This window comes from Salvelinus sp. IW2-2015, unplaced genomic scaffold (genome assembly GCF_002910315.2).
Source record: "Salvelinus sp. IW2-2015 unplaced genomic scaffold, ASM291031v2 Un_scaffold1587, whole genome shotgun sequence".
NCBI classification, from domain to species: Eukaryota; Metazoa; Chordata; class Actinopteri; order Salmoniformes; family Salmonidae; genus Salvelinus; species Salvelinus sp. IW2-2015.
Genome location: NW_019943011.1, coordinates 150,040 through 164,879, shown reverse-complemented (window position 1 = coordinate 164,879; position 14,840 = coordinate 150,040).

Sequence of the window (14,840 nt, the reverse complement as noted above, 5' to 3'; positions counted from 1 at the left end):
TATCTCTATGTATATACAAGGTAACAGTTAAGGTAACAGGTTAACAGTTAGGTAACAGTATTAACTAGGTAACGTTAGTGTAGGTAACAGTGGTAAAAGACAGTTTAGGTAACAGGTAACAGTTCAGGTAAGTCAAGGTAAGAACAGTTAGGTAACAGGTACAAATAGGCGGTAAGTAGATTGAGGTAACAGGTAAACGTAGGTAAACGTTATTGTAATATAGATGAGATATAGTAACAGGTAAGTTTTAGTAACAGTCATTAGGTAAGGACAGTTATAAAGGTAACAGTGGATAGGTAACAGTTAGGTACACAGTAACATTAGACAGGTAACAGTAGGTAACAGGTACAGTTTAGGTGAAGGTAACAGTTAGGTAAGCAGGTACACAGGTAACAGTACGTTCGGTAAAAAGGTAACAGTGGTAACAGTACACGAGAATAAGTAACAGTTAGGTAACAGGTAACAGTTGGTGCAGGTAACTTTGGTTAACAGGTAACAGGAGAAGTAAGGTAACAGTTAGGTAACAGTCAGGTAACAGGTAACAGTTAGGTAACAGGTAACAGTTAGGTAACAGGTAACAGTTAGGTAACAGGTAACGGTTAGGTAACAGTTAGGTAACAGGTAACAGGTCAGTTAGGTAACAGGTATCAGGTAACAGTTAGGTAACAGGTAACAGGTCAGTTAGGTAACAGGTATCAGGTAACAGTTAGGTAACAGGTAACAGGTAACAGTTAGGTAACAGGTGAGTTAGGTAACAGGTAACAGTTAGGTAACAGGTGAGTTAGGTATCAGGCAATAGTTGGGTAGCACCGTTACCAGATCTCACAACGCGTGCAGAAGGGTCTGGCTCTGTGACAGCAGTTTTGGTGTTTGACTTCAGACTTTACATGCAAATTCATCATGGGGCTATGACAAACAAACCACTCGTTCATTCAAATCAATGTACAGTAGTAAATCCTGTACTCTCAATTGCAATCAGTTGAATTGAATTGCATTCCTATAGGCAGAATTGTTTTTTTTCTATTTGTAGACGGTTGTGTGTTGCTCTCTGTTTGTCTGTAGATTGAGTCATGTTGTTCTGTTTTAGACTAAATTGTTCTGGATAAGAGACCAAAATGACCAAAATGTAAAATGGTGTGCTGTGTGTAGTGTAAAGTGTATTGTGTTGTTTGTAGACCTGCATGGTGCACAGAAGACGGTGGATGATCCTCATCTGCCTCATCTTCCTCATCCTGCTGGTGATTGGAGTCTCCTTCGCTGTGTGTTTAGGTACAGCGTTTCTGTTTCCACTTCTATTGTTAATGCTCTGGTGTCCTTAACCATAGTTCATCCGTGTCTTTACCACAATTGTAAAGGTGTGCGTAACTGGTGACAGTGAAGTCAGACGCAGGAGAGCAGAAACTAGGTAATAGCCGGAGCAGTTTAATTTCAAAACCAACGGCATAAAGAATAACAAACATGGGTACAAAACCTGACGCGCACCAGTAAACATGTGCACAAGCACTTACAAACAAACAATTCCACACAAAGACATGGGGGGAACAGAGGGTTAAATACACAACACTTAATGAGGGAAATGAGAACCAGGTGTGTAGGAAAACAAGACAAAACAAATGGAAAATGAAAAGTGGATCGGCGATGGCTAGAAGACCGGTGACGCCGACCGACGAACGTCGCCCGAACAAGGAGAGGACCCGACTTCGGCGGGAATCGTGACAACAATAGAGTGGAATAGAGCAGAGTGGAATAGAGCAGAGTGGAATAGAGCAGAGTGGAATAGAGCAGAGTGGAATAGAGTGGAATAGAGTGGAATAGAGCAGAGTGGAATAGAGCAGAGTGGAATAGAGCAGAGTGGAATAGAGCAGAGTGGAATAGAGTGGAATAGATTGGAATAGAGCAGAGTGGAATAGAGTGGAATAGACAGAGCGGCCAATAGACAGAGCGGATAGAGCCAGAGTGGAATAGATTGGATATAGAGCAGAATGAATAGAGCAGTGATGAGCAGGGAATTAGAGCAAGTGGATAGAGCAGAGTTGGAATAGAGCAGAGTGGAATAGAGCCAGAGTTGAATAGAGCAATGGAAGAGCAGAGTGAAGAGGAGCTGGATAGCGATGGAATAAGGACAGAATTAAGAGCAAGGGATAATAGAGCAGAGATGGAAATAGAAGCAGAGTGAATAGAGCAGAGTGAAAGCAATTGAGAGCAGAGTGGAATAGAGACGGAATACGAGTGGAAAGTAAGCGGAATAGAGTGGGAAATAGAGCGGAAATACGAGCAGAATGGGAATAGAGCAGAATGGAATAGAAGCAGAGGGGAATAGAGCAGAATGGAATAGAGCAGAATAGAATCCGGAGAACATGACATGCACTAGAGCAGAGAATAGAGCAGAATGGAATAGAGCAGAGTGGATAGAGCAGAATGGAATAGAGCAGAAAAGAATAGAGCAGAATGGAATAGAGCAGAGGGAATAAGAGTAGAAATAAGAGCAGAAGTTGAGATAGAGCGGAATAGATTGGAAATAGAGCGAGGCAGAAGGAATAGGATAGACAAAAATAGAATAGGGTTGAATACATAGATTAAATCACAGTATGGACATGTGCCTTAGACTTGCTTCAATATATAATGCATGTGACTAAAATACATTAAAGTGTAGATCACATGTTTCTGTCTGGTTCTGACACTGTCTGGCTCTCCTCTCTGGTTTGAACAGGGATCCATGACACTGTCTGGCTTCCTCTCTGGTTGACACAGGGATCATGACACTGTCTGGTCCTTCTCTCTGGTTGAACAGGGATCCATGACACTCTCTGGTTGAACAGGGATCCATGACACTGTCTTGGCTCTCCTCTCTGGGAACAGGGATCCATGAACTCCTGGTTGAACAGGGATCCATGACACTGTCTGGTTTCTCTCTGCTGGTGAACAGGGATCCATGACACTGTCTGGTTCTTCTCTCTGGTTGAACAGGATCCATGACACTGTCTGGTCCCTTCTCTCTAGTTGAACAGGGATCCATGACACTGTCTGGCCTCCTCTCTGGTTGAACAGGGATCCATGACACTGTCTGGTTCTTCTCTCTGGTTGAACAGGGATCCATGACCACTGTCTGGCTCTCTCTCTTGGTGAACAATCCTGACACTGTCTGGCTCTTCTCTCTGGTTGAACAGGGATCCATGACACTGTCTGGTTCTTCTCTCTGATCAGGGATCATGACACTGTCTGGTCCTTCTCTCTGGTGAACAGGGATCCATGACACTGTCTGGCTTCTCCTCTCTGGTTGAACAGGATCCATGACACTGTCTGGTTCCTTCTCTCTGGTGAACAGGGATCCATGACACTGTCTGGTCCTTCTCTCTGGTTGAACAGGGATCCATGACACTGTCTGGTCCTTCTCTCTGGTTGAACAGGGACCATGATGACGTAGACGAAGAGACGATCCAGCGTTGTTTGTGCTGCCGCGATTCAACGGAAGCTTCAGACTGAAATCAGATATTGATACCAGAGCTGCTATCCCCAGCGTCCGATCAGAGTAAGGCCCTGTCCAGCCAACTACAAGAGAAGTACCTCGCATGTTGATGACTTTCAGGAATGTTTATAAATCTACTGTAAATCTATTTATGACCTTCAACTCAACAGGAATGCATGTTTGATGCTGCTGTTTAATAACACCTGAGTTACGACAACTATTCATCTGGCTGTGAATTCTACGGAAGAGGATTGGCCAAATGAAGAGAGAGAAAAAAAGGCTAACGGATTTGGATAAAAAAAAAAAAAAAAAAAAAAGAGAGAATAAAGTGTCAAAATGTTTAAATAAAGTAACAGTTATAGTCTATTTTAACTATCTCCCTGGCTCCTGTTGCGCGCCACTGTTGAATGCCTATATTGATGACCTGGTGAAACTATACTTTAGCATTCGATTTAGTAACAAGGAATATAATTTCCTCTTAGTACATTGAACGTATCAGTAAAAGTAGGAGCGAGATTACGCCACGAGGAACCACACACAGAGTCGGATGAGGTATGTGAAAAGCACGTTTCGGTGGAATACATTAACTAGGGTATCATCCCCGTTTGCTTGAATATTGTTCAAATAGAATCGGTGCAATCACCCCTGATCAAATGCAAACAACAGTTCACTTTCATACCAGTCACATAAAAAACAGCTCGTTGTATATATCATTCCTTCTCGCATCTATCTACTTCGCTCTCTCACCTTTTCTTCCCTTGTGGACTTCAGTGCACAACACATCAGCTGTCTGTGTGACCAGGCAACAAAAAAAATGTTCTAAGCAAAATCCTTCATATTATAACCCAACGCTACATACAGCCTACATTGTTGTCACGTCATGGTCAACATCGCTACTGGAACTAACGCGTTAGTAATCCACTACAATCTGCAGTACAGTCAGCAAGCAAGCAGTTAAAGCAGTTACAAACCAGGCTCCCCGTGGCAGAAAATGTATAAGGCTCCCGAGTGGTGCAGCTGTCTAAGGCACTGCATGTCAGTGCTAGAGGYGTCACTACAGACCCTGGTTCGATTCCAGGCTGTATCACACCCGGCCGTGATTGGGAGTCCCATAAGGCGGCGCACAATTGGCCCAGCGTCGTACGGGTTAGGGATTGGCCGGGGTAGGCCGTTCATTATAAATAAGAATTTGTTCTTAACTGACTTGCCTAGTWAAATAAAGGTTAAATTTAAAAAATGAAAATAAAACCAGGAGAGAYAGACATTGACTTGGAAGAGTTCCAGTGTTGGATAGCCATAGCCAGCTAGCTAACATATAGCGTACCTCTCTGTTTCTGTTTGAGCCGATTGTTTGAGTAGGCTAAACTAGCTAGCTACATGTGATGCTAACTATGTAAGTGAAAAAAAGTACTACGAAATATAGCTCTCTCTTTGTCTCTCTCTCACTCGCTTCTCCTTAATTTTGGAAGTAATTTGTTCAAAACTGTTCAGCTATTGTCTGTCTCTCTCTTTGAGTCAACTACTCACCACATTTTATGCACTGCAGTGCTAGCTAGCTGTAGCTTATGCTTTCAGTACTAGATTCATTCTCTGATCATTTCATTGGGTGGACAACATGTCAGTTCATGCTGCAAGAGCCCTGATAGGTTGCAGGATGTCCTCTGTAAGTCTATGGAAGGGGGTGAGAACCATGAGCCTCCTAGGTTTTGTATTGAAGTCAATGTACCCAGAGGAGGACGGAATCTAGCTGTCCTCCGGCTTCACCATGGTGCTACCCTACAGAGTGCTGTTGAGGCTACTGTAGACCTTTGCAAAACAGTGTGTTTTAATTAATTATTTGGTGACGTGAATATATTTAGTATAGTCTTATCACTTTTTAAATGTTTCACTATTTTTTTTAAAATATGAAATTCACTGAGGAGGATGGTCCTCCCCTTACTCCTCTGAGGAGCCTCCACTGGTGTGTTGGAGGTCTAATAAACGGGTTCAAACAGGCGTCACACACATTTTTCCATTTATGTATTGAGTTTGGACTTTAGCATGTAGGTCGTACCGATTGGTGTCACCTCGTGTGTCACTATGTAACTCCTGTACTGGTTGTCATCTCGTGTGTCACTATGTAACTCCTGTACTGGTTGTCATCTCGTTAGTCAGTATGTGTTACACCTGTGTACTCTACACGAGTGACAGAGAGGACTCAGACCATTCTCTTCAGTCAGTGACAGAGAGGACTCAGCACCAGTTCTCTTCAGTCAGTGACAGAGAGGGACTCAGCACCATTCTCTTCAGTCAGTGACAGACAGGGACTCAGCACCAGTCTCTTCAGTCAGTGACAGACAGGGACCTCAGCACCAGTTCTCTTCAGTCCAGTGCACAGCAGGACTCAGCACCAGTTCTCTTCATCAGTGACAGACAGGGATCAGCACCAGTTCTCTTCAGTCAGTGACAGACAGGGACTCAGCACACAGTTCTCTTCAGTCAGTGACAAGCCAGAAAGTTTTTTTATTTTGCTCATATGTGCACCATAGAAGAGTTCATACCTATAGTCTGAATTTGCCATAGGAACGGGTGTGTACGCGTTATTAGATTTGGGGCGGCAGGTAGCTAGCCTAGTGGTAAGAGGCAAGTAGCTAGCCAGTGGGTTAATGGCAGGTAGCTAGTGTTTAAGGCAGGTAAGCCTAGCCTATTGTTAGAGAGGGCAGGTAGGCCTAGCCTAGTGGTGAGAGAGTAGCTAGCCTAGTGGTTAGAGAGGCAGGTAGCCTAGCCTAGTGGTTAGAGAGGCAATAGCTAGCCGTGGGTTAAGTGGAGGTAAGCCTAGTGGTTAGAGAGGAGTAGCCTAGCCTAGTGGTTAGAGAGGCAATAGCCTAGCCTAGGGGTAGAGTGGCAGGTAGCCTAGTGTTAAGAGGCAGTGCCTAGCTGGGTTAGAGAGGCAGGTAGCTAGGCTAGTGGTTAGGAGAGGCAGGTAGCCGTAGCCTAGTGAGTTAGAGAGCAGGGTAGGCCGTAGCCTAGGTGGTTAGAGTGGCAGGTAGCCTAGCCTAGTGTTAGAGCAGGCCAGGGTAGCCGCCTAGTGGTTAGAGAGGCAGGTAGCCTAGCCTAGTGTTAGAGAAGAGAGGTAGCCTAGCCTAGTGGTTAGAGAGCAGGAGCCTAGCCTAGTGGTTAGAGAGGGCAGGTAGCCTAGCCTATGGTTAGAGAGGCAGCTACTAGCCTAGTGGTTAGAGAGGCAGGTAGCCTAGCCTAGTGCGTTAGAGAGGCAGGTGATCCTAGTGGTTAGAGAGGCAGGTAGCCTAGTGGTTAGAGCGTTGGGCAGTAACCGAAAGTTTGGTGGATCGAATCCCTGAGTGCAAGTATAAATCTGTCGTTCTGCCTCTGAACAAGGCTGTTAACCTACTGTTCATAGGCTGTCTTGTAATTGAGAATTGTTCTTAACTGACTTGCCCTAGTTAAAATAAAGGTTAAATTAAAGGTTAAATAAAGGTTAAGTAAACAAATGTATAATAAATTACATCTCTTAGATTGAGTGAACAAGGTTATTAGATCACTAATTTATGGCATTTGTTTTCTGCCCCTACTTTTACCACACACACACACACACACACACACACACACACACCACACACACAACACCACACACACACACACACACCCGCCCATCTCTGTAACCGCGGTTCCTCTTTCTGAAATAATCCGTGCAACAACTTATCCGGGCCTAATACTTATAAAAAATCATATATTATTTATATTTTATAAAAGAGCAAGGATGTATAGTTTCAACAGTCATTTACTCAGGCATTTCAACGGTGTCGCCAGGGAGTCACGCACTGAACCAAATCTCCTACATTAAGTTGCAGTTATACTTCAGGATTATTCTCAAAATATTTTTTACAGTACTATCATGCCAAACATAATAATTCAAGTACCACCACCTGTTTCTTTTATTTATTGTTCTGTCAAACTTGTCCCTGGAGTGTTATCAGTTTAAGTTGAAAGTGGAAGGAATCTGAAAGAGGAGGCCTAACTGAACAAGGGAAATTCCATGGTAGTGGGAGGTGAGTTGAGTTCCAAGGCAAGACACACTTCATTCTTACTCTCTTTTTCTCTCTCTCTCTCCTCTCTTTCCTTCACTTTCACTCTCTCCTCTTCTCTCTCTCCCTCCCTCCCTCCCCGCCTCTCTCTCTCTCCCCCCCCTCTCTCTTTTCCCCCCCCCCTCTCACCCTCTCTCTTTCTAACCTCCACCTCTCTCTCCACCCACCTGCTCTCTCTCTCTCCACTCAGTTGTCTGACCTCTACAGTTCATCTCCGGCCCTGGGTCGCTACTCTCCAGTGTTGAAATCTCTGACTTCAGGTAAAACAAAGTAACCCATATTCTACTGTCTTCATTGAAAGTCTATTTCCAGTACGGTGCAGTACTTTCCACTCTACTCTGCATTCAATGAGAGCCAGATGGAAATATTATATATATATATATTTATATTTATATAATATCATAATAATTACAGTAAGCCTGTTTTTCTTCGGTCAAGTTCTTCTGGGAAAGAATCTTGGTCTATCAAGGACATGATGATTCAAGTCATCAAATCAAATCAATGTTATTATAAAGCCCTTCTTACACAGCTGATTATTCAAAGTGCTGTACAGCAACCCAGCCTAAACCCAAACAGCAAGCAATGCAGGTGATAGACAGCATGGTGGCTTGGGAAAAACTCCCTAGAAAGGCCAGAACCTAGGAAGAAACTAGAGAGAGAACAGGCTATGAGGGGTGGGCCAGTCCTCTTTCTGGCTGTGCCGGGTGGAGATTATAACAGAACATGGCCAAGATTTTCAAATGTTACATAAATGACCAGCATGGTCAAATAATAATAATCACGTAGTTGTCGAGGGATGCAGCAAGTCGGCACCTCAGGGAGTAAATGTCAGTTGGCTTTTCATAGCCGATCATTCAGAGTATCTCTATTCGCTCCTGCTGTCTCTAGAGAGTTGAAAACCAGCAGTCTGGGACAGGTAGCACGTCCGGTGAACAGGTCAGGTTCCATAGCCGCAGACAGAAAGATGGGGACAGCAAGGAGTCATCATGCCAGGTAGTCCTGAGCATGGTCCTAGGCTCAGGTCCTCCGGAGGGCAGGGAGAGGGGAGAGGAATTAGAGGGAGTACTAAATTTCACACAGGACACCGGATAAGACAGAGAGAAATACTCCAGATATAACAGACTGACCCTAGCCCCCCGACACATAAACTACTGCAGCATAATACTGGAGGCTGAGCAGAAGGGGTCAGGAGACACGTGGCCATCCGGATGATACCCCCGGACAGGGCCAACAGGAAGGATGATAACCCCACCCACTTTGCCAAAGCACCCCCACACCACTAGAGGGATATCTTCAACCACCAACTTACATCCTGAGACAAGGCCGAGTAAAGCCCACAAAGATCTCCGCCACGGCACAACCCAAGGGGAGCCAACCAGACAGGAAGACCACGTCAGTGACTCAACCACTCAAGTGACGCACCCCTCCTAGGACGGCAATCCCAGTAATGCTTTGTGGGTTAGCAGTAAAACCTTGAAATCACCTTGCCTTAACAGGAAGCAGTGTAGGAGGCTAGCACTAGAGTAATATGATAACATTTGGGTTCTAGTCAGGATTCTAGCAGCCGTGTTTAGCACTACTGAAGTTTATTTAGTGCTTTATCCAGGTAGCGGAAAGTAGAGCATTACAGTAGTCTAATTTAAAGTGACAAAAGCATGGATAAATCTTTTTGCCACATCATTTTTGCAATGTTACGTAGATGTAAAAAGCTGTCCTTGAAACACTCTGATGTGTTCGTCAAAGAAGAGTCAGGGTCCAGAGTAACGCAGAGGTCCTTCCAGTTATTTGAGACGATGATGATTGACTGGTCTGATCTTCTCTCAGAACGGCTCTGTGGTAGCTGACTACCGGCTTGAGGTCCTGATGCCCCTGCATAATGCTGAGTTGGAGCGGGTCACTTCTGAGTAGAGAGATGGTGTATAATGTCTTCAGACAGTCTCTCTATGACCAAGACCTGAGCTCAACCACCCACTGTTACTACACGGTCACTGGACATGCAGGTGAGACAACACACACACACACACAACCAACACCACAACACACACCCACACTGGGACATGCAGTGTGCGGACACACACACACACACACACACACACACACACACACACACACACACACACACACACACACACACACACACACACACACACACACACACCACATGGACATGCAGGTGAGACAGACACACTGGACATGCAGGGTGAGACAACACCACTGGACATGCAGGGTGAGACACACACTGGACATAGCAGGTGAGACACACTCGACATGGGGGAACACACACTGGACATGCCAGGGTGAACCAGAACCACCACTGGACATGCAGCGGTGAGACACCACACTGGACAGCAGGGTGAGACAGACACACTGGACATGCAGGTGGAGACAGACACACTGGACATACAGGTGAGACACACACTGGGACATGCAGGGTGAGACAGACACACTGGACATGCAGGGTGAGACAGCACACTGGACATGCAGGTGAGCACACACTGTACATGCAGGGTGAGACACACTGACATGCAGGTGAGACAGCACACTGGACATCAGGTGAGACAGACACCTGGACAGCAGGTTGAGTGACAGACACACTGACATGCAGGGTGAGACAGGACACCACTGGACATGCAGGGTGAGACAGACACACTGACAGCAGGTGGACAGACACACTGCATGCAGGGTGAGACAGACACACTGGACATCAGGGTGAGACAGACACTGGACATGCAGGGTGAGACACACACTGGACATGCAGGGTGAGACACACACTGACATGCAGGTGAGACACACACTGGACATGCAGGGTGAGACACACACTGGCATGCAGGTGAGACACACACTGGACATGCAGGTTGAGAAGACACAGACACACTGGACATCAGGGTGAGACACACACTGGACATGCAGGGTGATGACAGACACACTGGACATGCAGGTGAGCACACACTGGACATGCAGGGTGAGACAGCACACGACATGCAGGGTAGACAACACTGGACATGCAGGGTGAGACACACACTGGACATGCAGGGTGAGACACCATGGACATGCTGGGGAGACAGACACACTGGGACATGCAGGGTGAGACAGCACACTGGACATGCAGGGTGAGACAGACACACTGGACATGCAGGTGAGCAGACACCTTGGACATGCAGGGTGAAGACAGCAACACACTGGACACTGCAGGGTGAGACAGACACACTGGACATGCGGGTGAGACAGACACTGACATGCAGGGTGAGACAGACACACTGGACATGCAGGGTGAGACAGGACACACTGGACATGCAGGGTGAGACAGACACACTGGACATGCAGGTGAAGACACTGGGACACGCAGGGTGAGACAACACACTGGACAGCAGGTGAGACAGGACACCACTGGACATGCAGGGTGAGACATGACACACTGGACATGCAGGGTGAGAGACACTGGACAGCAGGGTGAGACAGACACACGGACATGCAGGGTGAGGACACGACACTGGGACATGCAGGGTGAGACAGACACACTGGACATGCAGGGTGAGACAGACACATGGACATGCGGGTGAGACAGACACACTGGACATGCAGGGTGAGCACACTGGACACGCGGGTGAGAAGACACACTGGACACTGCAGGGTGAGACACACACTGGACATGCAGGGTGGAACACACACTGGACATGCAGGGTGAGACAGTCACACTGACCAGCAGGGTGAGACAACACATGGACATTGCAGGGTGAGACACCACTGGACATTGCAGGGTGAGACAGACACACTGGACATGGCAGCGGTGAGGACAGACACACTGGACATCACACGTGGAACCACTGACATTGCAGGGTGAGACAGACCACACTGGAACATGCAGGGTGAGACAACACACTGGACATGCAGGGTGAGACACACTGGAACATGCAGGTGAGACGACAACTGGACATTTGCAGGGGTGAGACAGACACTGGGACATGCAGGGTGAGACAGACACACTGGACATTGCAGGGTGAGACAATGGACACACTGGACATGCAGGGTGAGACAGACACACTGGACATGCAGGGTGAGACAAGACACACTGGACATGCAGGGTGAGACAGACACACTGGACATGCAGGGTGGACAGAACACTGACATGCAGCGGTGAGACGACACACCTGGACTGCAGGTGAGAAGAACACTGGACATGCAGGGTGAGACAGACACTGGACATGCAGGGTGAGACACTGGAACACGGCAGGCGTGAGACAGACACACTGGACATGCAGGTGAGACAGACACTGGACATGCAGGGTGAGACCAGGACACCGAACAGGTGAGACGACACACTGACATGCAGGGTTGAGACAGACACACTGGACAATGCGGGTGAAGACAGACACTGGGGACATGCAGGGTTGAGTACAGACACACTGGGACATGCAGTGGTGAGAGTGGGCACATGCGAGCACATACCCTCACAATATAACAATATTATCTGAGGCGTAAATATAAACAAATGGATTTAAATTCTGAAATGTTCCTGTGATGTTATTCTTAACAGTGTCTCTTTATTCTTTGCAGTTGGCTCAGTGACTAGCGAGAGCGGAAGTGGCGCGCTGGTTTGGTGAATATTACCCAATAATCTGGGGGTATATCATTATCATGAAACAGTCTGACTGTCTGTAGTGTTGTGATGTTTTGGTCACCAACCCAGACAGACACACAATGGGATGTGTGACACTGGATCACTACTGCTGTGTCAGTGGCGTGTACAACCTGACAGACTGTATGACAAATAGACATTGATGAGACTTTTCTGCATATTCCATCTATCTCAAGTAGCCAAGAGAAGGGAAAGGCCTAAGTGTACTTTGGGAATGAGGATAATGGGATGTGGACATTAAGTGTTTATACGGGGTGTCTGACGGTGTATTAGGCAGGTGAGACAGACACACTGGACATGCAGGGTGAGACACACACTGGACATGCAGGGTGAGACAGACACACTGGACATGCAGGGTGAGACACACACTGGACATGCAGGGTGAGACAGACACACTGGACATGCAGGGTGAGACAGACACACTGGACATGCAGGGTGAGACAGACACACTGGACATGCAGGTGAGACAGACACACTGGACATGCAGGTGAAGACACACTGGACATACAGGGTGAGACACACACTGGACATGCAGGGTGAGCAGACACTGGACATGCAGGGTGAGACAGACACACTGGACATGCAGGGTGAGACAGACACACTGGAATGCAGGGTGAGGCAGACACACTGGACATGCAGGGTGAGACAGACACACTGGACATGCAGGGTGAGACAGACACACTGGACATGCAGGGTGAGACAGACACACTGGACATGCAGGGTGAGACAGACACACTGGACATGCAGGGTGAGACAGACACTGGACATACAGGGTGAGACAGCACACTGGACATGCAGGGTGAGACAGACACACTGGACATGCAGGGTGAGACAGACACACTGGACATGCAGGGTGAGACAGACACACTGGACATGCAGGTGAGACAGCACACTGACATGCAGGTGAGACACACACTGGACATGCAGGGTGAGACACACACTGGACATGCAGGGTGAGACACACACTGGACATGCAGGGTGAGACACACACTGGACATGGAGGGTGAGACAGACACACTGGACATGCAGGGTGAGACAGACACACTGGACATGCAGGGTGAGACGACACCACGGACATGCAGGGTGAGACAGACACACTGGACATGCAGGGTGAGACACACACTGGACATGCAGGGTGAGACACAACACTGGACATGCAGGTGGAGAACACATGGACATGCAGGGTGAGACACACACTGGCATGCAGGGTGAGACAGACACACTGGACATGCAGGGTGAGACAGACACACTGGACATGCAGGGTGAGACAGACACACTGGACATGCAGGGTGAGACAGACACACTGGACATGCAGGGTGAGACAGACACACTGGACATGCAGGGTGAGACAGACACACTGGACATGCAGGGTGAGACAGACACACTGGACATGCAGGGTGAGACAGACCACTGGACATACAGGGTGAGACAGACACACTGGACATGCAGGGTGAGACAGACACACTGGACATGCAGGGTGAGACAGACACATGGACATGCAGGGTGAGACAGACACACTGGACATGCAGGGTGAGACAGACACACTGGACATGCAGGGTGAGACAGACACACTGGACATGCAGGGTGAGACAGACACACTGGACATGCAGGGTGAGACACACACTGGACATGCAGGGTGAGACACACACTGGACATGCAGGGTGAGACACACACTGGACATGAGGGTGAGACACACCTGGACTGAGGGTGAGACAGACACACTGGACATGCAGGGTGAGACAGACACACTGGACATGCAGGGTGAGACAGACACACTGGACATGCAGGGTGAGACAGACACACTGGACATGCAGGGTGAGACACACACTGGACATGCAGGGGAGACACACATGACATGCGGGAGACACAACTGGACATGCAGGGTGAGACACACACTGGACATGCAGGGTGAGACAGACACACTGGACATGCAGGGTGAGACAGACACACTGGACATGCAGGGTGAGACAGACACACGACATGCAGGGGAGACAGACACACTGGACATGCAGGGTAGACAGACACACTGGACATGCAGGGTGAGACAGACACACTGGACATGCAGTGGAGTGGGGCACATGCGAGCACATACCCTCACAATATAACAATATTATCTGGCGTAAATATAAACAAATGGATTTAAATTCTGAAATGTTCCTGTGATGTTATTCTTAACAATCTCTCTTTATTCTTTGCAGTTGGCTCAGTGACTAGCGAGAGCGGAAGTGGCGCGCTGGTTTGGTGAATATTACCCAATAATCTGGGGTATATCATTATCATGAAACAGTCTGACTGTCTGTAGTGTTGTGATGTTTTGGTCACCAACCCAGACAGACACACAATGGGATGTGTGACACTGGTCACTACTGCTGTGTCAGTGGCTGTTACAACCTGACAGACTGTATGACAAATAGACATTGATGAGACTTTTCTGCATATTCCATCTATCTCAAGTAGCCAAGAGAAGGGAAAGGCCTAAGTGTACTTTGGGAATGAGGATAATGGGATGTGGACATTAAGTGTTTATACGGGGTGTCTGACGGTGTATTATTTTTTTGCATGTTAAGTGTCAAAGTGGATTAACAATGTCTGTGGCCAAGTCAGATGTTTTTATCAAGATGTTTTATATCCAAGATGTTTATATCCAAGATGTTTA